This window comes from Mustela nivalis, assembly GCF_964662115.1.
Source record: "Mustela nivalis genome assembly, chromosome: 18".
Taxonomy (NCBI): Eukaryota; Metazoa; Chordata; class Mammalia; order Carnivora; family Mustelidae; genus Mustela; species Mustela nivalis.
Genome location: NC_139037.1, coordinates 9,712,111 through 9,736,399, shown reverse-complemented (window position 1 = coordinate 9,736,399; position 24,289 = coordinate 9,712,111).

Here is a 24,289-nt window from a genome sequence, read left to right as displayed (position 1 = left end):
CGGGACTACAAATTAGTTACCACACAAGGGGAGGAGCTAAATTCGCTCCCTGGCCTGCACCTGCCAGGGGCATTTACTTCTTCAAGATCTATTTATGAAGTGCCTCTGTTAGAGACTGCAGGTGCAAGGCACCTGGGTGGCACAGCTGACCAGGCATCTGACTCTTGCTTCCAGCTCAGGTCGCGATCTTGGCGTCATCAGATTGAGCCCCGTATCCGGTTCCAAGCTCAGCACAGAGTCGGCTTGAGTTTGTCTCTCCTTCCCCCTCTGCCCTTCTGCCCGATTCTCTCTCCAAAATAAATAAATAAATCTTAAACAAACAAACAAACAAACAACTGTGGCTGCAAAGCCCCTGCTCTTGTAGGACATAGATTCAAGGAGGGAATCAGACACAATGCAAATAAATGGACGTACAGTATGATGCCGGGCCGTTTCTAGAATGAAAGGGAGTAAGGGCTAGGCACAGCAAAGGGAGGAGTTTGATGGGCAGGCATAGAGACTTGCAGTCATATTGAATTTCTTGCTTCTGAGAACGATCATCGGGTTTCGTAGAATACAAACTGTGAATTAACCAAAGAGAGTTCGGATCATTTTCTGATGAATGAGAACCATGGAGAGCAGCCCAGGATTGCCGGCTGGAATCAGAAAGACCTGCGTTTCAGTTGCAGGAGCTCTCCTATGGGACCCTGTGCAAGTTACTTCACCTCTCTGAACCTTAAAGGGCTTTGCAGAAAATATACATGAATGCATCTTTGAAAGTCAGTGCTGAAGATTAGGAATAAGGTAGTGCAGATCCTCTGGCAGGTGGTCACACAAGCTGTCAGAAGAGGTAGAAATCTGTGTTTCCTCTCCCGCACAATCACTCTGAAAACCCAGCTAGCGGGGCGCCTGGGTGGCTCGGTGGGTTAAGCTGCTGCCTTCGGCTCAGGTCATGATCTCAGGGTCCTGGGATCGAGCCCCGCATCGGGCTCTCTGCTCAGCAGGGAGCCTGCTTCCTCCTCTCTCTCTGCCTGCCTCTCTGCCTACTTGTGATCTCTCTCTCTGTCAAATAAATAAATAAATAAAATCTTAAAAAAAAAAAACCCCAGCTAGCACTGTCTACTTTCCCTCCTGACAACTTAAATCAAACTGAATGCGCGGAGATGACTATTAATCATGTTACCCCAAAGAAGCCGTTGATTACTTCCTGCGATCTCATCCTATAAAAAGTCCCAGTCCCTGTGCTTACAGAATCGATTGTCCAATTCTTCCTTCAATCCTATGAGTTAGCCCACATATTTCTGTTGGCGACCCATGGAAGTTTCCGTGACTTGCTTCTAAAATGCTTCACCAAGGGGCACCTGGGTGGCTCAGTGGGTTAAAGCCTCTGCCTTCGGCTTGGGTCATGATCCCAGGGTCCTGGGATCGAGCCCAGCATTGGGCTCTCTGCTCAGCAGAGAGCCTGCTTCCTCCTCTCTCTCTGCCTGTCTCTCTGCCTACTTGTGATCTCTGTCAAATAAATAAAAAAAAAATCTAAAAATAAATATATTAATTAAATAAAATGCCTGAGTCACCTAACATTAGCAGTAGTACTTCTCTTCCTAATATGGAATATGGTACTTTTACATATTATTAGTATTAGCACTAACAGCTTTCTTACCAGTAAAAATCTTAACTGGGCCCTTGGCTGGAAGATGACGGAAAGAGGGTTGGGACTGTACATGGTAATAGATTCTAGATTCCCCCCTACTCTACCCCAAGATCCTGGATAATTGGGGAAACACCGCATGCTTTGTCTAAAATGCACAGGATGTTTTACTGAGATCCTGGTTTAGAGAAGAAAGACAGCTATGTAGACTGTTTTCCTGCTTGCCACAATGGCTGCAAAAAAACAAAACAAAACAAAACCCCAAAAAACAAAAAACAAAACTTTGGATCTGGATGCCTGTCTCCAAAGTGCAGAGCTCAGAGGGGACTGAGACATTAAACCTCAGAGGTGCAGGCGTGCTGGACAGAAAGGTCCCTTGTAGATCAATGGACTACCCTGTGTTCCTCCAACAGGACTAGACACAGGGCAAAATTTGATTATATTGCATCCCACTGCTGTGCAAATTCTCCTTGGTGGTTGTTATGTTAGATTAGGATAAACATAAACATACATGGATTTTTGTGGTCTCGTATTCATCCTTGAGAAATTTCACTCTTAAGTGAAGCTGGCTCGGGCCCCAGGGCCGGCTGTTGGCAGTTGACTCCAGCCGAGGAGACCCTTGGCCAGGGTCATGCGGTGAGCAAGTAAGGGGTCAGTGCCAGAATGAGGTCTCCTACTCTTCCCACCCCATTAAGGAGGAAAAAGGTAAGTAGCAGGAGAAAATGTGGCTTTGGTTTCCCTTTGTCTTAAATCAAGAGTGATTTTTTTTTCCAGATATATTCTTGGGTTTGCGAGCTGTAGTTGTGGGGAGGCAAACTCATCCTGGGAGCTGTGTTTTTCTCCACAGGCGGCTTTTATCATTCAAATCCCTGTCCCTGGCCAGGGAGCAGCGGGCAGCACAAGGGGAATCTTGTTTCCTGTACCTAAAACCACCATTTATTTATCAAGGCGTGCCATGCCGGTTTGCTGGGCTCAGCTGAAGCTTCTGTCACTTTTGCTACAAAAAAAAATCTCGAAATGGGCTTTGGTGGTAGAAATCTGAGTCATCAAAAATCATTCTAAATAAGATCTGTATCTATTGGGCGGGCCAAGATGAGAGCTCCCTGAATTTCCTTTCACAGAGCTCCCTCCCTGCCCCGAAACACCACCCCATCCAACCCCCAACCATGCTGCATCAATATTAAACACTGAGGATAATAACCCTTGGAGGCACGTTGGTGTATTTCCTTCATGCTTTATTGTGCGCATCTTTGCACAACAGTTTGGATCATACATATGTATAAACATTTTCTCCTAAGTTGTCCACGTAGCCTTTCCCAAGAATTTTGCTATATTATTATGAACTCTTCACAGGTGTCACTTAGGAGAGCTACACAGTCACCAAATCATCCCCTGGTCGTGGGTAACTGAGATCATTTTCCATTTTCTTTGTTGGTAATTAATAATTTAATTAATAAATATGGTCATCTTTTTTTTTTTTTTTCCCTAACCTTTCAGAAAGATTACTGAAAACGGAAGGGCTGACATAGCAGACGCTCTCCAACAACCAAATGTGGTCATATTATTTCATTTTAGCCAGCCCTGGGGAACTGCACTGAAGAAAAAAGACTCTTTGCCAGTTGATATATAAAATGTAACAGTTTATGTGTATTATCTTCCCTTTGCTCCTGAAGTTGAACTTCTACCCAGGTTCTCCAATTAGTCGCATCCCTTCTTTGGTGAAATACCTTTACATTTCGTGTGTCACTGTGTTTTGCAAGGTCCTTCCTAAAGCCTACTTCTCCCATTAGGGGTTTTCAAATCCCTTCAGCATAAAATAATCCCTCTCCCTTTCTGCAGGCCTGGATTCCAAGAGGCCCACAATCAAATTGTGATAATTATGCATGGCTCCGAGAGAAGAGAGGCACTAGGACATAAGGATCATCTCTGCACCCAGAGACACTAAGTTTTGCTCCCCATAGTCCATGTCAGAAGGGAGGGAGGAAGAACAGGAGGTTAGGAGGGCAGGACCAGCTCCTTAGGTCATGTCACAACCAGGTGGGTGGGGCTCACAGCAGAAGACAGTGATTGGGAGAGCCTGGTCTGTAAGGACTTCCACTTAACCCAACCTCCCAGGCCACCCTGGCATCAACCCTGCCTGTCAATGAACTGTAGAGAGGACAGTGAGCCTCTGCGTAGTACCTAGAAGGCTTTGCAGCGGATAAAAATCTAGAAGGTACTCTCAAAGGTATTCATGAGGCTCGTCAATGTTTAAATAATGCCAGATTTCCAACATAAAGGCTCATACCATGGAAATCCACAGTTAAGAAATGTCACACTTGGGAGCACCTGGGTGGCTCAGTTGGTTAAACGACTGCCTTCTGCTCAGGTCATGATCCTGGAGTCCCAGGAACGAGTCCCACATCGGGCTCCCTACTTGGCAGGGAGTCTGCCTGTCCCACTGACCTCTCTCCTCTCATGCTCTCTTCTCTCTCTCATTCTGTCTGTCTGTCTCTCTCTCAAATAAATAAATAAAATCTTAAAAAAGAAAGAAAGAAAGAAAGAAAGAAAGAAAGAAAGAAAGAAAGAAAGAAAGAGAAAAAAAGAAATGCCACACTTGCAACAATACTGGAAGCTTGTAAACAGACGACTCTGATTATTCTTTTGGAAGACCCTTGTTCCCAGCAACATAAGAAATCCATGGCCCTGCAGTTCTCCACCTTCTCTGTGATACCCCACCTACAAGGAGAGGGTGATTGTGTTTCCAGATTACGTGAATGAGCACAAACCGAAGACTGATGTGCAAAGCTGCTCCTAGAGCTAATGTGGGAACAGGAATTACTCTAGCCCTTTGTTTTTAATTACTCTCTTGTGCTCTGGCCTTATCTAGTCCTGGAAAATGAAAACCATATATTCTACACACATGTGTGCCAAATTGTATGTGTAATTTAATGGAAAACCCCTAACAATAAAGGAAGAAGTGCTAAAATTATCAGCAGTTCCCTGGGTCCCAGGAAAGCTTGGATAACATTTTTGCAAACATCAGAATGCCTTATCCTTCTTGTATCTCAAACCTCAGAGTGTGTGTCATTGCTGCCTGAAACTATGCCACAGATCCAGTGTTGCTGATTATCAAAAGACCAGGGATAAAGACCATGATGAGCCTCTATTTGCTCTCAGAACAGCAGTATACATTAAGGAATCTGAAACGTATATATATATTTTAAGGAATCTGAACCATTACTCCAAATACTAATGGATCAAGAAGTCTGATATGTGGGAGGGGGCCCAGGCATGTGCATTCACTGCAGGTGAGGGAAAATGACCTGAGGTCAGGGCTTGGACTTAGCTGGTCCAACGTCAAACACAATAGGAGAGACGATCATTATCCCACTGCCTAGTTTAACATTAAAGACATAATTTACCACTATCTGCCCAGTCCTACGCTAGCTATTCTTTGTTTTGTTTTTTAAGATGCTGACATGGGTTTTGTCCTGAGGTGACAGAAGTAAGTGGGAGCATAGGTGTGGGTGCATGTGTGTGCGTCAAGGTTACCGTTCATTAAACACCACTGTGCATCCTAAAATCACACGCTGTAAACATTCCCATTAGAACCTTCTGTATTAGGTGTTACCCTCATCTGTGCAGGGGAAGTAGTGATTTCAGCATCTGAGAGCTAAGCAGCTTTCCCAAGGAGTGGGAATGCTAGGACGTGGACTCAGCTTTTTCCAGCCGAGCAAAACACACGAGGCCACCGCCTCCATCCAAAATTAATAATTATCCCCTCATGTGTAGACAGCTTTAAAGGTTCACAATATGCTTTCCCACACATTATTTCCTGTAGTTTTCTCAGCAAAACTGTGAACTTATTACCTTATTTTCAAGAGGGAGAAATTAAGACTCAGAGATAGGATGTTTTATTTAGGGAGATGACTGTGGGTAACAGAAGCAAATGTAGCAACATAGCACGGAAATCAAATAAAGTCATCATTCTGCTCAATGCCCACGGCCCTCGCGATGACGTCTCAGCTTTGTAACATCCAGCCTCAGCCTAGTCTCCTTCATCTTCTCAGCCTCAAGACTGTATTTTAGCCACAGTGAACTCTTCTCAGCACCTCTATACTGTCAGGATAGTTCCAAGCACCGGGCTTCCCCTATCTGCTTGTTTCTTTCTCTAGCCCTGCTCTACCCTGATGTGCAGCCGCTGTGATCTGGGCCACCAGAAGTGGCTGAGAAAGCTGGTATGGGCGACTTCGACTCCTCAAGCGTGGTCCCTAACCAGCCACCGTGCCAAGCTTGGCTAACACGGGCAGAACCTCATTCAACCCTCCAAACCATCGTGGGAGGTGCAGCTCAGAGAGGTTTACTTACTTGCCCAAGATCACACAGCAGGTACATGAAAGGATTTAAGCCTAGGTGTGCCTAACCCCAAAGCCCTGTGTTCTACAACTCAACAACTTTCTCTGTCAAATCAGAAAGAAGCGGCTGGAAGAGACTGACCTTGAGGGGAGGCAGGGAGGAAATTAGGGATGGATGCTCCCAGTATCAAGCAAACCCACACAGCCCGCATGTGCTGAAAACTCAGAATTCTCGCCAAACTGCAATGCTAGAGACCCTGTCTCCACCCCCACAGATTTCTAATAGGATTTTTCTTGCAACCTTTTCCCTAGATTCCTGTAAGAGAAGAAAATGATAAGGCGATAGGAAAATGAGTTATATCGATTTCACAATAAATTAACAGCATTCATCTGTATCTGTGCGTTGGATGCGTATCTAAACCAGAAATACAGCTCCTGGCCCAGGCTTCCCACTTCTAGGTCCGGCATGACTTATCTCTCAGTCACTTAATATTGCCTAAACTGAATGTTCCCGAACGGAGCAGCCTGAGGGGAGAATAAGGTTTCGCAGTTAGTGTGGGCAGCACCATGACCCCCAATAAAAGGTGTTTAGAGTGAGGACACATTTGCAGAGCCTCGGAAACACAACGTCCGGTTCATGCTGTTGCTTCTTTCAGTCAAGATGGAGACGTCAGGCAAGCCTGCTGGTTGAGACCAACAGTTTCAGAGTCCCCCAGACTAGGACTTAAGATGTCCATTTTGTAGCGGGGAGAAGAGAAAAGCTTACTATCAGAAAATACATAGGAAGCCAGAAGGAGGGACGCACAGCTCAAGACCATGAGGATTCCGTCTCCCAACGCAGAGCCAGGCTCCAAGATGGCTTCCAAGGAGCCTCACTTCCCCACTGGTGTTTGTGGCTTTGAGTAGCTCCCTCTGATCGCGAATAGGGCTGACTTGCATCATCAAGATGCTATTGCCGAAATGCCTGTGTCTGCCTCCCTCAGTGAGGGCAGAACCAACATGGCAGTGTTGGTTAGATCACGCTCTCCTCAGGGAGCCAACCACCACCTCATGGGGAACACGCGCGGGGCCCATGGTGAAGTCCAAGGGAAAGGAGTGAAACCTCTTGTCCACAGCCAGCACGGATGAGCCAGTCACAAGCCAAGAGCCCTCCAAAGGGCCCCCCAGCCTGCGTCCTGCTTTCAGATCCCCAGCGCCCTGGCCAATGTCTCGAATGCACCCTCATGAGATCCTACATCCAGAGCAATACGGCTAATACAGATGACCACTGAGGTTGGGTCCCCTATAAGCGGATCCCAAGACAGATTTGAGTACGTGTCATTGACTGAGGGAATGTCCTCAGGAGAAACCGCAAGGACAGAGGGAGGCACGAATGACACCACCGGCCGTCTTTCTTGAAGCAAGGGGAGCGGGCTGTGGTGCTCCTGTATCTGTCGGCCATCAGCTGTGGGCTGTTGCCCTTTGAACGTCGCTTCCCGGGTGAGGCGGTTCTTACCAGTGGAAGGAAATTCTCCAGAGAAGGGAGCAGATGAGAGCCCTGAGCTGGGGGAAGGGTCCACTTATCAGCTAAAGGGGCTCTGGGCGGAGCTCACAGCACTACTGCGAATGGGACATCCCAAGTGACCCCTCTGTTCCATGGGGCTCCCCTCCCCCTCCCCACAGGTGGGCAGTGCCCAACGTCACCTCCCAGCCAGCAGCCCCCCATTCAGTGCTCGTTCTGCTCTTGCAGGTCCTTTTACGCCCTTGGAACTGGAGACAAGTCAGGATTTCTGCGGGCTCGGAGGAGCGGGTGTATGTTTACATCCCGGAAGAAAACAGAAGATGGGAAAGGAAAGGCAAGGTTAATCCAGAGAAGCTTTGCACAGCTTCACGCTTGTAAATCCAGGCTTCTGTGCTAGGGGTCCAGAAACTTCCCAGATGAACTTAAACACACACACACCAAACACATACTCTTTCAAATTCATGTCTCTAGTTAATTAGTTTAAAAAAATTTTTTAAAGATTTTATTTATTTATTTGATAGAGATCACAAGCAGGCAGAGAGAGAGAGAGGAGGAAGCAGGTTCCCCACTGAGCAGAGAGCCCAATTTGGGGCTTGATCCCAGGACCCCGGGACCATGACCTGAGCTGAAGGCAGAGGCTTTAACCCGCTGAGCCACCCAGGCACCCCTAGTTAATTAGCTTTTACTGTTTATATCCCTCACGGCAATGCCCTTAACACTGTTAGCAGCAGGAGATGGTGCGGTTCGGTTCATTGAGAGGAGAAAGGAAAACAGACAAAGTCACGGTGGTGGCCGATCTGTCTCACACAGTGAGCCCAGAAGCAGCTGCAGAAAGTTCAGCGGCTTGGGGCTGGTCACAATCCACAAGGAGCTCCCCCTTCCATGGAAAACTGCGTTTGGGGTCTTGATCCCCCGGAACTCAGCCAACAGGCCAACGCAGCATGGGATCCGTGCTTGGGAGCTGGGTGCCGGATGCAGCCCTAACTCGCCTCAGGGGAAAATGTCTACAAAACCGTCAGACGTTTCTCAGTGAGTGGATCTTAGCATAACACTAAGCCCAGCTAAGCTCAAAGCATCCACCTCCCAGGTCTGCTGTGAGCTGCACTACAAAAGTTCCTTTTTGGTTCCCTGTTTGTGTCTTTGCCAGCCCCTGTGGGCCAGGAAGACGTCTGGGGGCAGAAGCAAGACAGAGACATCCGGCCACGCGGCCACGCTTTATTCACAGGTTGCTGGCTCCTGCCGCCGGGTTCTCCTGCGCACGTCCCGGGGCCCTAATTCCGCCACAGCTTCTTTAAGAGTAAGGATGCTGGGCTCTTGCTTCTTCTGCATCTTGGGCCCTAGAAATCAGGATTTGCCGCCGACTTGTAGCACGGATATCTGCACGTCCGGATGTGGCATCCGCTGGGGCAGCATCTACTTACTGACTCTCTGCTTATTCCCAGTACCTACTGGTTAAATAATTCAGAATCCCTCCAGTCTGATGTTTTTTCCCCAGCTGTACTGTGCCATGTAAGATTCTTAACAGCCTCCGTCCACAACAGCAAGCACAGCGTAGGTGGTTAAAATCTTTTGTTGGGTAAATGGACAACACGCCAACGGTTTTGAATGGGGCCTTTTAGGAAGAGACATGATCTGGGCCCACCGGCCTCCTCAAGCCCAGGCACGCTCTCCCTCAGGACTTGTGCACAGAGGCTCCCTCGACCAGACCTGCTCTCCCTTCCCCCCCGACATCCCCCCACAGCCACCTTCCGCTCACCTACTCCAAGTCTTTACGTCCTGTCGCGGAGCCCACCGTGTCTAAAACTCCAGCTCCCTCTCTGCTCGAGTGAGGTTTTTTTTTTTTTTTTCTTAAGACTTAAAAACACCAAATGTATGAAATGCTGTAAGCGTTAGCCTTGGGTTATCATTTGTCTCCCCACTTAGCAGGGCAAAGGTGGGGGTGTTTTGGTTGTCGTCCGCTGTTCCAGCCCTAGCCTCTAAAATACACCAGCACACAGGACGCGCTCACTAAATATTTACTGAATTAACAAATGAGTCAATGACTGATTCAGATTTGCATCCAAATCCAGGTTCTGCTCACGCTAGCAGGCAGAGTCCCAAATCTGAGGTGACTTCAACCACGGGCTCGGGCTGCCGGGTGACCTTCACAAGCCTCTGTGAATTCCAGTGTTAATAGCGCTACCTTTCTCTTTATTTTCTGACCTTGTCGCTTTGCAGAAACAACATCTCCTCCTTTCCCCGAGAAAGGACAAGCACCTCTGTTCAAAAGAGGGTTTTCAAGCAGGGAGCCTGAACAAACAGCCTTGCGGAGGCTTTTCTGTGGGAACCGAGGTGCTGTTGAAACGCCCCCGGTCGCCAGAGCCATCCAGAGCGCGCCTGTGCGACGCGCTAATGAATGATTTCCATCTTTACCATAAACCGGGGTCACGAGCGAGAGTATTGTTCTTGGACAAGAACACCCGTCCTCGAGAAACTCGCGCTTGGGGTGACCTCCCCAGCAGGTCAGACTGTCTGTGTCTCTCCGGGGCAGACAGCATGAGCGTTTGAATTACAGCTTCAGGAAGTTCCCTCCTCCGCGAGCTTGGAGTTAGACGTCGCCGCAGCCCCAGAAGGAAAAGGGGCAACTTAAGGTGTCAGTGAAATAACTCAGGTACAGAGCGTGTACGGGATTCAACATCTACCAGGGCTTAAATTTAAAATGTGTGTATAAGTGTGTGGGGTGTGTGTGTGTGTGTGTGCGCGCACGCGCGCGCACGCTTTGGGAGAGAAGGTGGCAGAAAACACGGGAAAAAGGCAATAAAATTCCTTGAATAGGATTTGGAGCCCTGCTTCCGCAGGCCTACTGAGCTGGTCTATAGAGGAAGAGAAGGACTCATCATCACCACTGTCCCCACGCGGTGACCGGACACGCTCCCGGCAACACCCAGTCTCCTTGCGAACACTGTGGTCAAGTCCCCATTTTCCAGATTTTTCCAAAAGGCAATAGAAATAGTTTCTGCTTGCTGTGGCCCATTCTGTGTTAGGAACTGAGCTCTGCTCTTGCCGTCTCTCTCCTCCTACCCATGCTGTGACGGCGCACTCCCTCTTCCTCCTTTATTCAAGAGGGAGCCGCCCGGAGTCAGAGGGCTCAGGAGCCGTCTACAGAAAGGGCAAGGCCAGGAGTCAGACGCAGTCCGCTAACACTCTTTGGCTTCTGAGTTTGCTTCTGTTCTGCTGAGGGGTGAGGGAAGCTTCGTTCTTGCTTACTCGGTGATTTGCCCCGTCTCTTCTCTCCAGGCCCCACTGTCTCCTACTTGCCTCTGTGTTTTAGGAAAACACACTTCCTCGTCCCACTACCTCCGGCTCCTGGATGGGTTGAGCCAATTCAAGGCACAGGCGGTGATCACAGCAGTGAAGACAGAAATCTGGGTCCGTCTCCACCGCACCGCCGGTTCCCGTCAATCTCTGCTACAGCGCCCACTCCTGCTGGACAGCCCTGGGTCTCAGCTCTGGGGACGGCACCTGTGTCTGTCACTCCTCCAGGCCTGGGGAGGCCCAGAGCTGCCGCTCATCAGCCGTGGAAGCGTTCCCTCTACTGTCTCACCTGCGTTCGAAAGCCCTGGACTGTTTCGGTTTTCCTGGCTACCTGCTGGCTGATACACACACCTGCTTTCAGAAAACGATCAAGCAGAGCAGGTGCGCCAGATGTGAAGACTGGAGTCCCGGTCAGAGCACGGAGTGGGGGACATCTGGCGGTCACCAGCATGACTTCAGTCTCCTGGATTTGGTAAGACACGAAGAACCAGCATGGGAAACCCACAAGGCTTTGTCATCGGACCTACCACCCGCCACTTGAATTTACTGGCTGGGTGACGTCAGTGAGTTACCTCGGCCCGAGTCTCACTCTCACCAGGATGAAAGGTCTGGGCTACGGGGTAGTTGCTCGGATCGGAAATTGGGCATTAGAAGATCTAGGCACAATCCCTGACACGCAGAAGGCCGCCAATAAAGGCTACTTATTTTCCTTGCATCTTAATGAGTCTTGGGAAGCTGAAAGATTTCAAAAAGACTGAAAATAAACATTGTTTAGGAGTGGTGAGAGACGGGTCTTGCTTTCCTTGCAGGAGAAAACGGGGAAATGACGTTTCAGATGATGACCTACGTACTGGAGAACGTGACCCGGGAGAAATGCTAACGCTGCAGGACTCGGGGGGGTGGGGAGGCAGAAGAAGACAAATATGACAAAAATGTTTTTGTGTAAGGCCTTTTTTTTTTTTGTATCACTCAGCCAGGACTTGTTTTTTTAGCTTCTTTTCTATCTGCGGCCAGGGCAGAGACCTAGGGATCAAGAAGCGTCGAGCTGCACACTGAGACCTGAAGTGGCCATCAGGAAACCTGAGGGCTAGTCTCAGCTCATTTCCCCTCTCTGGGCCTCAGTTTCCCTTTCTGCTAACAGATCGTTCGGTTGGCGGCAGGCATTCTTCAAGACCAGCACTTATCCCCATGTTAGAGTCTGACTCAGTACATTCCTAGGAGAGGCCCCGAAATAATTTATCCCCCCAAAGCTCTGGACTCTGACAGGCGCTCCTGCAGAATCTCCTGGCCTAGGACTTCAAAGGTCGCCTCTGGATTGAAAATGCTCACAGACCGAGCACAGACACCTACTGGAGAGGGGCAGGGCAAAGGGGGCGGGTGAAGATCACGGGAGATAGGGAAGGCTCCTGCAGGAGAGAAGGAGCTGCCACTCTGAAGCGTGGTCCCAACGAGAGAGAAGTAAGACAGGAGTCCTTTTTCCAGGTTGGAAATTTCAATTTGGGGTAGAACCCAGAGAAGGCGGGGGAGGGGCGGTGCAGAGGGAGGGCGGACCACCAAGGCGACCACCGCAGAGGCCCAGGACTAAATGTGATCCAAATCCAGCTCTAAGTGCGATGACCTTGAGCAAGAGTCCATTTTCTGTGTGTTCTATCTTCCTCATCTGTAAAAGGAGACCATGACGTACTTCCGTCAGAGATCTCTTTCGAGGGTTAACTAGAACAATACACTGGCTCTCATTAATGCTCCTGACCAAAGAGACCGAATCCCATGTCTGCTTTCATTGCTTCTGTTCTTCTCTATGTACCCCTCAGAGGGACGCAGGCTCACTGCCCCTTAAACTCAACATGCCCACGCTTCGAGCCAGGGTGCCAAACGCCATGAGGCAGCAGGAACAACGTGGGATCTGGGTCCGGAAGAGGAGTGAGATATTTGATATTTGGGGCCAGATAATTCTTTGGGGGGGCTGGGGGCTGGCCTGCACCTTGTGGGACATCTAGCAGCATGGCTGGTCCCCACCCACTAGATGCCAACAGCACCTCCCAGTTGGGACAACCCCAAATGAATCCGGACAGTGCCCCATGTCCCCTGGAGGGGCAAACTGGCCCCATTAGTTAAGAACCAGTGACTTAGAGAATGAAAACAGAGATTTCTCAGGAGAAAGAGGTAGGCCTAGTGCATGGGAGGACTGAGGGGGTGAGGGAGCTGATTTCAGCGAGACAGCAAATACTTTTGCTTTTTGGTTTGGTTTGTGCCTATTTCAAAACCTTAGACCAGTCTACCACAAGGTGCCCCGTAAGTGAGCTGAAGAACAGGGGTTTCTTTATAGTCATCCGTCCCCCGCCCCCCCAGATGGAAAGAGTGTCTAAGTCCCGATGACTGACCGCAAGCGCCGGGCTTGGCCGAGCACCAGAGGGCTCTCTCTCTTCCTTCAGAGATAGGGTTGCCTTGGAGAGCCCAGTCCCCAGCCAGCCCACGCCTGACCTCTCCTCTCCCCCGATGCTCGCACGGCCCAGGGAAATCCTGGACGGACCTGCCAGGAGCCGGGGCCAAGGTAACAGATCGGCCTCCTTATCTCGAAGCCCGTCAACTTCCCCCAATTCTTTCCAAGAGGAAAACGAACCAGGCGGCCGGGCTCGTCAGAGCGGCCTGACGGAGGCCGACGGGTGAGGAGGACGGGGCCGGCCAGCGTGGCTGAGCTGGTCAGCCTGCTCCCTGCCTCAGCGGCACGGCCTCCAGGCCAGGCCCTGGGGGAAGGCAGGGCAAGCCTCGCCCTCATTTTCCTCGAAGGCCGCCTGCTTTTCCAGCGCCACACCAGCCAAGTCACCTCTCCTTCCTCCCACCTCAGACTCTCAAGGGCCCTCTGCCACCGTCCCGGCTCCGCTTCGCCCCGGCCTTCAAAGACCGGCGGGCGAGACGGAAAGGGTTTCCTTGAGCTGAACATTAACTCAAATACTCCAGGTGAGCAATTCAAACAGCTGCTACAGTGAAGGACCGCGCTTCCCGTCTAGAAAGTTCTTTATCGTCCCTACTTCACCACCGGCCACTTTGTTCTTCATCAGAGGCTTGGACCGTGACGTTTCCTGTGTGGAAGATGTCACCCATATACACTTTAAATGGCCACTTGAAGACATAAAGCAGATTGCACACTTTTTTTTTCCCCCTCAATCCCCAACACAGAACTCTGTGTCCAACACCCAGCAGGTGCTTGGTGGGGGTTTGGCTCGGATTGTTAAATTAGGCAACTGTATCTAATCATTAACACCACATCTTAGCTTGGGCTCGATTCACTCACTCACTCAACTCATTCCCTCGCTCAGTCGTGAATGTAGCCACACTGCAGTGGTTTCCAGAAGACCTAGAGGAAGCCCCGTGCTGCACCAGGCCCCAGAGCAGTAGAAACAAACTTATTTATCAAACTTCTCAGGCCATGCTCGGTATTCCAAAATCCAGACTTCCCTCTAGTTCAAAGTGCCCCTCTGAGTTGAGAGTCACAGCATCTGAAAAGTCCTGTAACTCAAAGCATCTAACCCCTAAGACAGAAATGTAAAGGTCTATGTTCAACCCCACTGCTCACTGGAGCCCACTCTCTCCTCCCTGGTCCATGACAGAGCCTCTGTCCTTTTAGTTTTCTTCCATTTACCCCTGATTTCGACTCCCAATCTCTCCCCCACGAACCATACTATATTTAAATATGTAGCCTTCAATACGCTTATGACCTTGTAAATTATGTTTTATGTATGCGTATACGCCTGTGTGCTTAATTCCCAGTGAGGGTTTTGGGTTCAAAATCATATCCTGTTTCCTACTTTCCTCGATCAGAATTTTTATAAAATCCGTACATTATACGTCCAATGACTTCATTTAGAATGCTGCACAGTGACTTGACTACTACAGGAGATTGTCACAAACGTAGGGGCTTAATACCCATTTATTATCGTGGAGGTCAGAGGTCGGGAATGGGTCTGACCAGGCTAAAGGCAAGATACCGGGCATGAATCTGTTCTCTAGCCTCCATAGCTCTGGAGGACACGTCCTTGTCCCTTAGCTTGTGGCCCATCTTCAAGGCAGTGACAGCTCAAGTCTCAAATCCTATCAATCTGACATGCGTCTTCCCATCTCCTCCCTCCGCACCTAAGGACTTTTGGGGATTACATTGTGCCCACCTGGATAATCCAAAATAAGCTACTTTAACATCAGATGATTAGCAAACTCGCCCTATGCAACCTAAATCCTCCTTTGCCATGTAATGTGTCAGAGCTTCCAGGGATTAGAACATGGGCTGGGGCGGGGGGAGGGGTGGGCCGTGGCAGGAGAGAGCATTTTCCTGGCCACCACAGTACCCCATCATGCATGCCTGCCGTATTTTAATTAATCCAGGCTCTACCTCCAGGAAAATGAAAAATCTCCCAGTTCCCCCACTGAATCAAAGAGTGCCTTGGTGTTCATTCTAGCAAATCTAGGGAAGAACTTCTTGGGGATATATATACATACACACCCACCTAGGAATGGTATGACTGAGCCTTAAGTAATATTTATCGTTGTGTTACTAAATGATTTCAGAAAACAACCCAGCAAAATTCACTTTCTGACTCAAGCAGGCTAGCAGTATTTCTACAGAAGATATCTAAAGACTTCAGATGTCTTCCCAAATTTCTCATCTCTCTCCATGTCCTAGGCACGTGGTGGGATCACCCTCCTTGGACTCCTTTGAAATTAGGCATGGTCATGGGACTTGCTTTGGCCAACAAAGAAAGTATGAGTAGAAGTGAGGGTGTTCTACAGACCGAAGCTTCAAGAGTCTACGCCCAGCTCTATCTCCTACCATGGAGAAGAGATCCCACGGAGCCTTCAACCGGTTGGTCTCTGAAGAACTCCAGTGGACAAAGCCATCACTCCCACTAATTGGATGGGAGTGTCAGGGGAAAAAAAATAAATCAAACTTTTATTATGTAAAACCACTGAATTGTATGGTTTTTATTACTGCATCATAAAGCAGCCTATCCTGACCAATATGTCTTTATCAAACCACGAAGTGTCCAAGTTTCAGCTCTAGTTAGATACTGAGGGTCTTTATAAAGCACTTTTTTTTTTTTTAAAGATTTTATTTATTTATTTGTCAGAGAGAGAGTGAATGAGAGCGAGCACAGGCAGACAGAGTGGAAGGAAGAGTCAGAGGGAGAAGCAGGCTCCCTGCGGAACAAGGAGCCCGATGTGGGACTCGATCCCAGGACGCTGGGATCATGACCTGAGCTGAAGGCAGTCGCTTAACCAACTGAGCCACCCAGGCGTCCCTATAAAGCACTTTTTATCACTTTATTCCTCCTTTAGCCTTTAGGCTCAAGAGCTAGCTGCCTCTCCCTTCCCTCCCATGCACAGTGGTGAGAGATACTGAAATCACCTCTTTTCTTGTGATTCCTGCTCACCGATCTGGGACACACAGCAGTCCTTCTACTGGACAACGTGGTCCTTGAATTCAATCTTATCATCGTGCCCAGGTACAAAAGGCAGTATCTGGCACATCATCCCAACTCAAGAGACTATTCTCCTCATGTTACCAAGGCTGAGGGGGAGGGCAGAGCGGCCAAGGTCACACTGCCAGAAAAGAGAGGCATACGGATGAGAATCCAGCTCCCAGAGCAGTGTACTTCCCCCCCTGACCAGCTCAGAGGGAAGCATCCCATGATTCTGCCCAGGACCTAACCCCTCTCTGCCCTGCCCACCCTCTACAGATGCAGACAGTACGAGGAACTGCATGCATTCCCTTCCCTGTTTACAAAAACCGTGGAAATGATGGGTTTGCTGTCTATCTCCAGTGAAATTAGCATTCGGGCTAACTTCTTCTCTCAGCATCTCTGTTACACATTTGCTAATACTTCCTCTTCGGTCAATTGCAAAAGGGGCCTAGCAAGCCTTCTCCATCAGATGGGACATCATACACCGTGATGCAAGTCCAACATCCCAAGAGACATAAACAGCTCAGATCGGCAAGTGTTCCTGGAAGTAAATATAAACGGAAGGCCCAGGGCCATAAGGAGACTCCAGGCAGACAGAAAGGGGCCCCGTGTTTGGTTTAAAATATAAATTAGAGCTTGAATGGGGAAGAAACCAAAATGATCCATTTCCTCTCATATTATCATAAACGCGGTTAACAGTGATCCTCCAAGTACTAAGGCTTGGCTGTCGGCAGATGGTGTGGCTTTCCTTATCAGTACATCAGCTGGGCTAACATGACCCTGTGGAAATGTTTCTCTCCACTGCATCTGTGCAAATAAACACTGGTAATTTCTAAGATCGAGCTGCTTGTCTGTAAAGTGATCTAAGTGATGTAAACTTAATTCACAAATTATGGCTCACCTTCAGGAGGACCTAAGACATCAATTTGCTAATTCCTCTGATTTTCCCTTTTCCTCTTGCTCTTGACCCTGACACATTATCACCTTGAAAGTGAACAAATGGTCCTAAACCAAAGGGTCCCATTTGTTTCTAAGACTCAAACTGCTACTTCTTTGAAAGGGAAAGGGGGCTGTGACCCCAGGCGGCAAGGAGGTGTTCAATACGTTCTCACAACGGTGCTCAGAACCCAGAGATCTGGAATACGAAGGGTAGAGGATGTGACTGGTGCGGAGCGAGGCATGGCCCTGGGGGATGCTAAATGTTTGCACAGGAAGTAAGCAAGCCCGAGCCTCGGCTTCGATCTCTAGATGAGATGATACAACAGAGTAGCCAGGAGCTTAGGGTCTGAACGTGGGTTTGAATTCTGCTCTGCCATGAAGTGGCCCCTTGCCCTGGAGTGATCTACTCGCATTTTCCCAGCCTGAGTTCACTTGGAAAAGGAGGATAACAGATGGGGTCAGTGTGAGAACTAAGTGAAATAATTCATGTAAACGCTCAACTGTCCTGGTATGAACTACTACATGAGTAAGAAGACTAAGAGTCACAGATTTTCCACTGGGGAATGGTTCCATATTCCTGCTGGAAGGATACCCAGCCTGGGATAAGACTCCAAGAACTAAAAGGTAGCCTAGGACACACACAGCTCTGGAGTCTGGGGGAGTACGCAAGCCTCGAGGACAGTCATCCTGATGGACCAGAGGCGCCATCTTGGCATGTGCCGACAACGGGGAGGCTGCAGCTATCATGGGCGGCGGGGCTGTCCCTTCATGGAGGAGATGCTACAGGGGAAGCCCCTTCCTCTGGAGCAGATAAGAGTCAGGAGCCAGTCAGCTGTAGCCACGGAGAAGGCACAGTCTCAAAGCAGACTCCAAAGATGTGGTCCGAGAGGGGCTTCTGCCATCCCAGGGCAATACGACCCAAGATGAGGGAAGGGCTGTATGTTATCCTCTGCTTAAAACTCTTCAATGGCTTCCTGTGACCACAGGGAGACAATAAAACTCCTTTCTCTGAGCAGCAAGGTCATCCCTTCCTGACTTCCCAGCCATAGCTCCCCACGTGCCCCCCCCCCCAAGCATTACCCTCCAGCCACACTGGGCTCCTCTCCACTCCCCACACATCTCAGGCTGCATCCAGGCTCACTGCCTTGGTCATGTCCGTCTCCTGTTAGACGTGCCCACCTTCTCTGCAAGCAGTTAGCTCCAGTTCTCAACGCCTCTGGGCCCCAGGATTACTTCTCCACAGGAGCCATTCCGGATGCTTACAGCAAGGGTCCTCAGTGCTCCTGCCCAACCCTCAATTCTCCTGCAGGTATAGGAGCTTGCCCCTGTGACTGGCCCCTGAGAGCCTCAAATCCTTCAATACTCTCCACGTGTTAGTACCGCCACCTTGAAAGACTCCAAAATCCCAAACTGCGCTCGACTCTTGACTGTATCCCCTTCCCAAATGGGGAAAGAGCAGGGTCAGGGGCCCCAAGTCCACAAGCCGCACTTCACTCTCTAATCACTCCACGAAGCCTAGGGCTGCCTCCTGTTCCTGTGGCATTGCCTGATCAATCGCAGCCAATCAGCACTTGTTTTCAAGACAGCCGAGTGCAAACTGCTGTCAGCCAGTCGAGGAAAACAGGCCGGGAAGCGCAGCCCTCGACCCTCCTGCCCAACGAGCTCCCGGACTGTCCACACCTGGAAGGGGCTCTCACCAGGCAGCGGGAGGCTGCTACAGCTTTAAGCAATTCAGGCTGAATGCAAGCCTTCATCTGGGGATGTCAAAACGAGAACAGGGAGCTCTAACTACCTCCTCTCAAGTGCTTGTCACGAGGACATCAGTACCTTTCTGGTGTCCTACGGCCTGAGAGTGTTTCCCATAGTGGTGACCTTGAGAACGCAGAGTGAACCAGGACATTGGAGGAACAGCTCCTCCTGGACACTGGGGCATCCCAGCGTGATGGGCAGCGGCTGCCTTAGGACGTTTCACTGGTTTCCTCAAATGTAATCTGCAGCCTCCACCAATGCAGCCCAACACGGCATGACCTATGATTTTCTGAGCGGTGGTGGCTCATGGTTTTCAGCAGGATTCTGGTCTGGCCCCCAGACATGTGCTGCCCAATCTCAGCTATGGCCAAGTCTGGAAGCCCCTGTAGGAATGACGGAAAGGCGGAGATCTGAAGCTGCAAATCCTAGAGGTTACGGGTGACTCGGAAAGCTGACATCCAACCACAGCATCTGAGATCCAAGTCCCCGGCTCATGCACCAGCCCGTGACAGGGTCTGCCTTGGCACAGAGCAGGCCACAGAGCCCCACCTGCTTCTTACCTATGAGCTTCAGGGGGTGTTTGTCATTAATGTTTGTCATTAATGTCACCATCTCCCCTACGTCTCTGGGGCATGGTGGTTCTCTCCCTGTGGTGGGCGTGGTCTGGCAGCTAATCAGAGGACCCTGGTCCTAGCAGGGCCGCCGACAGATGGCTCCTTGCCATCCAGAGACAGACAGAGAGGGAGAAAGGGTGTTCACGTCAGCAATGGAGTTTGACTCTTAAACTGACTGCAGCTCAGGAAAGAAGGGGTTCGCATTTATTAATTTCAGGAGGGAGCTAGTGCCTCGCTAACTCATCACGCCTAGTGGCTGGAGTCCAGCTGTTTGACACTACAGCAAAATCACGGGCCTCTGTGACAATGGGAGACCACTGACAGAAAAACCCCGGTGCTAAGAGCCTACCAGCACAGCTTGCAGTGCCGACAGCCCTCTTCGTGTCTTTGGGCTTCAGGTGTGCACCCTGGCTTCTGTGTACTTAGGACACTGCCAGCCACAGGAGATCCTAAGAGGCTGACTCGACCTTCCAGTGGAGCTGACTTTGCTCACAGGCACGGGGAGCCACAGGTTCCCCCGGATTTATGCCCACCTCCCATCCCCCCGCAGATGGCTCTTAACACGTTTACAGCTGACAGGTGCAGCGGTAGGAAATCCGCACTTCTCTGGCCCCCGTTTCTCAGACTCGGCTACTTTTCAGGTTCTCTGATGAAATCAGGCTGACGCTCCCCTCTGTGGGACTCTGCTGGAACTTGCGGCCTTCTCTGGCACCCTCCTCTGCCCTGTCCTGCTCTCTTGTGACCTCCCTGAGATCCTTGCCTCGACCAGGAGTCCTCACCCCAGGGTCTGCTCTCGGGGCATCTCAGTTTCACCGGCTCGGATGCCCCATTCCATTTCCCTGCAGCGGCATTTTCAGACTTGAGGGCAAGAAGTGGTTGACTCATTCTGGAGACAATCCCTGATCAGATATATGCTTTGCAAGTGTTTTCTCCCATTCCATAGGTTGCCTTCTCACTCTCTTGATTATGTCCTTCTCTGGGCAGAAGCTTTTCAGTCTGATGCAGCCCCACTGTCAAATAGCCCCTTGTCTATTTTGGTTCCTTGTTGCCTGTGCCCTTGGTGTCCTATCCATGAACTCATTGCCAGGATCAATGCCATCCGTCCTTTCCCTGTGTATTCCTGTAAGAGCTTTACCGGGAGTCAACAATAATGTATCCTACGCTTGTGATTTGTATTCTTACCACAATAAGATTTTTGAAAAGGAGGAGGGGGAAGGGGAATAGATTTGCATAAGAAACAATTCAAAGAATTACCATTGGCATATAAAGGCCCAAATGGACATGTGGTAATATCAAACGCATTCAGGACCCCACCCTCGGTTAGCTTACAGTCCAGGAGGGATGTGATCTAGATGCGCGTCCACATACATCCCACTAGCTTCAGACTCATTATGTGTACATGCACACATAAAACAGAATAAAGTTAGATGAAACTGGGGCGCCTGGGTGGCTCAGTCGTCAGGTGTCTGCCTTCAGCTCAGGTCATGATCCCAGAGTCCTGGGATCGAGTTCCCAGCTGGATTCCCTGCTTCCTCTCCTTCTGCCCCTCCCCCCTGCCCATGCTTAGTGCGCTCGCTCTCCCACTTTCAAATAAATAACTAAAATAAAATCCTTTATAAAATAGATAAAATGAACGAGGAAGGATGAAATACGTAAACGCTGAACTTGGAGCCAACCTACTGCCGAAGCATAAAAGAGTATCTTGGGATCCCTTTGCTCAAAGGAAAGTGTGTGGGAACACAGTCTGGCTCCCTTGGCATCACCCCTCCAGGGTCAGGGCCTGCCTCCAAAAACTCAGTCTTCCTTCACAACTACCTCCCAAGGACGTGACATCCATGAAAATATCAAAAGGCTTTTGTGGCCATTTCTATTTGGGGACCCCTTCTCGGGAATAATGTGCTCCCTGAGTCTCCCTTGGTGAGACAGGATGAGGAGTGGAAAGCCTGTGGCAACAGAGGCCACCTCAACTCCTCACTAGCTCCGCGGCACTGGAGCTCTAAATGCTAAAACGTTCGTCCGGCTTCCCTTTTCGTCCAGGGCGGCAGTCACCACTGTCCTCTCAGGCTCACGCGAGAATTATGTGCGTGAAGCACCTGGCTCGGTCCCTGGCATGTGGCAGGACTCAAGGACATTTATTTTCTGTCTGTCCTACATGGTACTCTTTCAAGGACTCAGACAAAAGGAACATAAAGACTGACTTGAACCGAGAGGCTGAGAAATGGTCTAATTCAAGAGGCTTCTGAAGGCAGTTATTTGGTAAGCTCCATGAAGGCAGAGGCAAAACCTTTCCCGTGTTCAGTACGGGGCCAAGCCTGTGTGAACCGCCCCAATAAACATTTAGGGAACAATCTGCTTACCAACCGCATTTTGGTCTCAGTTCCCTTGGAGAGGTCGCCACCTGGTGGCCAACCATCATACAGCAACCTCCGGAACATGCATGCTCCTAGGGCCATTTAAACCTGACGGTTCCAATCAGCTACCACTTAGAGCTCCTGGGAGCCTGCAGGGGTAACAAGGAGTTTCCAAAAAGACCGAAAGGGCAATTTAGAAGGAAAATAGCCATTTCTTGGCGTTCTAAAGAGATCAATGCGTTTTCTTGCCTCTAATCCTCTTGTCCCATTTCCTACCCTTAAGAATTACGGCTGAGAATTAGCGCCTGAAATCCTCAAACTTCAAAATATGTTAACTTACATCAAGGAAAGTAACCCTAAACTAAGCCAAATGACAGGGGAAAGCCAAAGGCCGCACTGAGTTGCTCTCAGTCTATTTGCAGCTGGCACGGGCAGCAGGAAACCATGTAGAAATATCCGGTCTCTGGGGATTGGAACCACTAACACCCCTTGACCACTCCGAGATCTAAGATGCAAAATCACCTTTCATGGAAACAGGCCTGGAACTACAGCAGATTCTCTGGAGCGTAGCTAGATTGATGAAACAGGGCAGAAAGGAAATCCTAAATGAGGAGAGGGGAGAAACTCTGGGCTCCCATTCACTGAATCTGTGATACGATGCAAAGAACATGGCTTTAGAGGCCAGAAGACTCCAGCCACAAATCCCAGCTGTGTCACCGTGGGCAAAGTATCCGGCCTTTTGGAAAAGCAAAGTGAGTTGGTTCACTTTCCTCTGTGTCACCAGCCAAAGGCCACGTCTAGTTATGGTCCCCACGTCCACACCACCGTGACGACTGGGGATAGTCTTCAGCAGTTCTGAAGTTCGAAGGAAACCCGCCCATGCCTTTGTGCAAGTCTTTGGGTTTTATCTCTGACCACGCATCGTGTTCCCCCGTATTGCTCAGATAATCACCCCATTTCACCAATCGGATGTTTTCACAATGAGTGCAAGGAAGTCTAGGGTCAAAGAAACATTTATAAAATAATGCCCATAAATTTCCTGAACAGACTTTTCCAGCAAAGCCAGTAACGTAAGGAAAGCGCTGCCCACTTCCATCAATTCATCTCGGCCTCTGCTTCCTGCAGCATTTCCATTAGTGAACTGGGATCAGCTCCACTTGGGGAAACCTGCAAACCCTTTCAGCTAATTGGCCCAGGAAGGCGAGAGGTACTTGAGTGCAGTTCAGGCGACATGAGCTGACCCTTGCCTTCACCTCCCTAGCAGCTATTTCCTGCACGGAAGGGGGGACACGGAAAAGATATTTACATTGGTGGCAAATGCTCCCACCTTGGTGTTAGCCAAAAGAAAACTGGGTTGGGGGTAAGGGATATCAAGATGGTTACCGTACAGCGGAGCTGGACCCCTCCCCCCGGACACACAATGAAGATCCCTCCACTTCCTGATCACTCTAAGTGTCCTTGTTTCTAGAGGTGGCAAAGGAGTCCAGCAGATTCATTTCCAGCCCGCCGTGTTGGCACCGGTTTCACAGCTGAGATCGTCCTGTTGTAATCTGATTAGATTCTTCTCTGTGTTATCCTTGAACGGAATCCTGGACATTAATACTGAATAAGGTCTGGCAGGGGGAATGAGGCACAGCGGTCCCTGAGAAGATCAGTGGGCAAAATCCTCCACACGCCGCCGAACACCTGACGTGACCCCAAGAGCTAGCAGCTAGGGGTCTGCGTCACCCTTGAAGAAGTGATTCCACAAGCCTCTGTTTCTTAATCTGCAAAATGGGCTTAATATTCTTCACAAGCGAAATGATGCCCTCCTTTGGAAGTTTATAGAAATGCGCACTGAGATCACCAATGAGAAGCACTTACCCAAGTGCCTGACACTTAGTGGGTGCTCCGAAAAAAATTAGATTTTGTCCTTATGATTTTCCAGGGAGGCCGGAGGCAGCTCAGCCTAACTTCTTTTTCATCACACACCTAGCAAGCTTTGGGGCTGGGGTTGGAGGGGCCCCAAACTCAGCTATGAACCCAAAGCGTATACCCTCCCCAATGGGGCAGGGACCCTAAAGCTTTGGGGGTGAGAGCATCACTATCTCTTGGGAGGCTAGTTACAAATGAACATTCCCAGGCCTCATCCAAGTTTCTGATCCAGTGGTTCTGGGGGAGGGGACAGATTCTAATGGAAGTCATCTTCGGCCACTACCCCAGAATTCCTCTCAGTGGAACGCACTAGTCACATATTAAGCAGTATTACTACAAGTAGTAGTAGCATCCATGTTACTATTAGTTTCTAGTTTTATAACTGCAGTGGAAGTTCACAGCTTGTTCAGGGATTAAAAGAAAAAACAATCAAATAACGTGAGCACGCACGCACACACACACATACACACACACGTACATATACATGTAAAAAGAACAGATGTGCTTCTA